This window comes from Poecilia formosa, unplaced genomic scaffold (genome assembly GCF_000485575.1).
Source record: "Poecilia formosa unplaced genomic scaffold, Poecilia_formosa-5.1.2 Scaffold212, whole genome shotgun sequence".
Lineage (NCBI taxonomy): Eukaryota > Metazoa > Chordata > Actinopteri > Cyprinodontiformes > Poeciliidae > Poecilia > Poecilia formosa.
In genome coordinates this window covers 654,965-657,890 of record NW_006800151.1, presented here as the reverse complement: position 1 = coordinate 657,890, position 2,926 = coordinate 654,965, and the positions used below count along the sequence as shown (strand labels likewise).

Here is a 2,926-nt window from a genome sequence, read left to right as displayed (position 1 = left end):
CAGGATCTCCTACATGTCAGAGCTCAATATTAACATCAGCAAACCATCTTTATTCACAGGAAACCAGAACCAGTCCACCAACTCCAATCACAATCACCACCAACTCCAGAATCGGAGGCAGAATCTGGTTACAGCGGTTGGTCATTCAGGAGCAATATGTCAAAGGATATTATTACTGATTTTAAATCAGGCCAACTTTCAGCTGTAAGGTGAGCTGGTTCTAAATGTTTTTACTGAGTCCACTTTAAATGTTTTACACAGAGGACGACTAGCTGGAGTGTTTGGGATTCTTGTCCTTCTGCAGAACCCATTGACCTTGACCTGAAGGTCATGAACTGTTCTCCTTCAGAGATGTCTGTTAAGGTCATGTTGAGAAAATTCGAGCTCATCCCACTTCCCCATGCTGGAGATTTTAGTTTAATAGTAACAATGAATAAAGTTACCTTTAAAACTAATTACACAGGTGACATCAAGACCCAACAGTAGACTCAGAGGGTAATAACATTAATCTGGTTGTGTATTGTGTCCTGCAAACTTTGCTTTAATTCTACTTTTTTCTATTTAATCATAAAAAATTATAGTCAGACAGAAAGAGAGTCATGGAACAGGAAGAGCAGGTTTCCTGAAGAAAGAGGAAGTTTCCAGCCTGCAGTGAATAAAAATAGTTCAGACTATTCCTTATTTCAAAGCATTAAAGGTTTAAAGAATAAAATCTAAACATTTTGAGTAATTGGATAAAACCCAGAGTAAAATACTTACATTAATAATAATTACTTATAATTAAGCCAATAATTAATATTGGTTTAACCAGTGGTTGATATTGGTTTGATTATAAGAATACTTACACTTTTACACTTTTGGAAGTACTTACAGATAAAACAAGTAACTGTAACTTTGGTATCAAATAATTAGAATAACGGATTATTCTTGGTTTCTTTTCAGAAATGTCTGTAATAATGATTACAGATGATTATAATAAGATTAACTAATAAGTTATGGTTATAATATTATAAATGAATGTTAAATCAGAGAAACTAAAAGGTTATAAATGTGATTTTGACATTGAACTGGAAATGGTGTAAAATGTTTAACTGCAATGATTAAAGGTCACTGATGTTGTGTTGGAGGTAGATGGTAGGTGAAAAGTCAGGGGAAAGGAGGAACTGACGGGAGAGCAGAGGTGACCAAGGACTTATTGCTAAACCTCGACTTTCCTAAGAAAAGGTTGGGCAGGCACAGATGTAAGAGGACTGTTGAGCAACTCTGGGTCATTAGAACAGAGATCAGGTCATGAGGTCTCCAAGGTGATGGATATGAGATCATCGGTCCAAGCAGTCAGCCAATGAAACAGGCACAGCAACAAAGCTAGCCAATGCAAACACACCAAAAGGGTGGATAAACCCTTTATAAGGTGAGTGCAAAAGAGGAATCTTTGGTTGGATCCTTCAGGCAGCTTCGAGCCAAGATCTGGATGGACAAAGAACTCTGCAGCTGAAGAAGAGCCGGAGCCACAGAGCCGGAGACTGTTCTGCATATGGGGACCAACCCGTTAACCCCGCAACATGTGGCTTCAAATTGCACTTCTCTCACCAGCTGGGTTCAGACCCCAAAGACAAAGACCAAGGCAAAGATGAAGATAAAGACAAAGATAAAGAACAACGGCAAAGAGGAAGAACTGGTGTGTTCCTTCCATGAGACCAGCTCGACTACATCTCCATGGACCAGAAAGATCGTGGGATGAGGAGAAAGGAGCAACAGAGCTGCAAGACAAGAAGCTGAGGGCCGCTATGCGCATGAGGAAGTCATCCTGAGGCCCGAGTCCTGCCGTTCTAGGTCACTACTCTTCCTGTACTGGGAGCCTTCTGCTGCAACACTTTCATCAGGCCAGTTCTGGGGTTCAAGATGCCAAACTCCGTCCGTCTCTCAAAGTTTTCCTTTTTTAGTTCACAGTGTCAGCATTAGGGAAAGATAGACCAGATTATTGATTTTACTTATTTGATTATTTCTGCTATTAAGCTCTACTGATCCTTTCAAAATTGCCTTACTAATAAAATAATTAGCATTAAGAAAATCTAAAAGATGTTGTGGACATTCAATTGAGTCACCTTAAAGTTCTTTGATGGTTGTAAAATAGCTATGAAGTTTGATTCTGGGAGGAAAAAGTGGAAAATGTTTTATAGGTTGATTTTAGCCAAAACTCGCCCGAGTCACTAAAACCAACCTGGTTCAGTTTCAAGTACAAGTTGTAATAAAGAGAAAGAGCGACCGGTAACAGGTGTGCTCTGTGAAGCTAGCTGATTGCCGGCTGCTCGATCTGGCTAGTTCACAGGGTGAAAAAAGGGTGGGACATCTGGAGGCAGAGGTCGTTAGAAACCAGGCTAGTCTTTCTCGTGCCCAGCTTAAACAGAATGTCCTTTACATTCTCATCTGTAGTAAAACTCAGGAGTTAGAGGCCTCTCGGACCCGTTAGATGGAGAGCTGGTAGCAACATCTCCCTCCTCTCAGAAGGGGAAGTAGAGAGAGAAGGGGGGCCGGGGGGGTGCTGCGCAACAACATTCAGAGTTCATCAGACACTGAAAGTCATTCAGCAAAGCAGACCCACAGCATCATACTGCCACCACTGTGTTTGACTGCTGGATCATTTCTAGTTCAGATCTAAAAACTCACAAACTTTCCTAAAATGTTCCAGTCGTTCATCTTCAGCCCACAGAATATTTCCTCCAAGCCTGACAGACCATCAGAAATGTTTTGGGTCAGTCTGAGGCGGGTCTCTGGGTTCTTCTGGGTCTCTGGGTTCTTCTGTGTCTTTGGTTTCTTCTGGGGCTCTGGGTTCCTCTGGGTCTCTGGGTTCCTCTGGGTCTCTGGGTTCCTCTGGGTCTCTGGGTTCTTCTGGGTCTTTGGATTCTTCTGGGTCTTTTTGTTCTTC

General features: G+C 41.6%; 1 protein-coding gene across 3 annotated transcripts in view; it reads left to right on the top strand.

Moving 5' to 3' along the window:
- The window catches only part of LOC103148795 (eukaryotic translation initiation factor 4 gamma-like), a 25,874-nt gene that overhangs the window by 5,035 nt on the left and 17,913 nt on the right, over window positions 1–2,926 (top strand). The window lies entirely within an intron of this gene.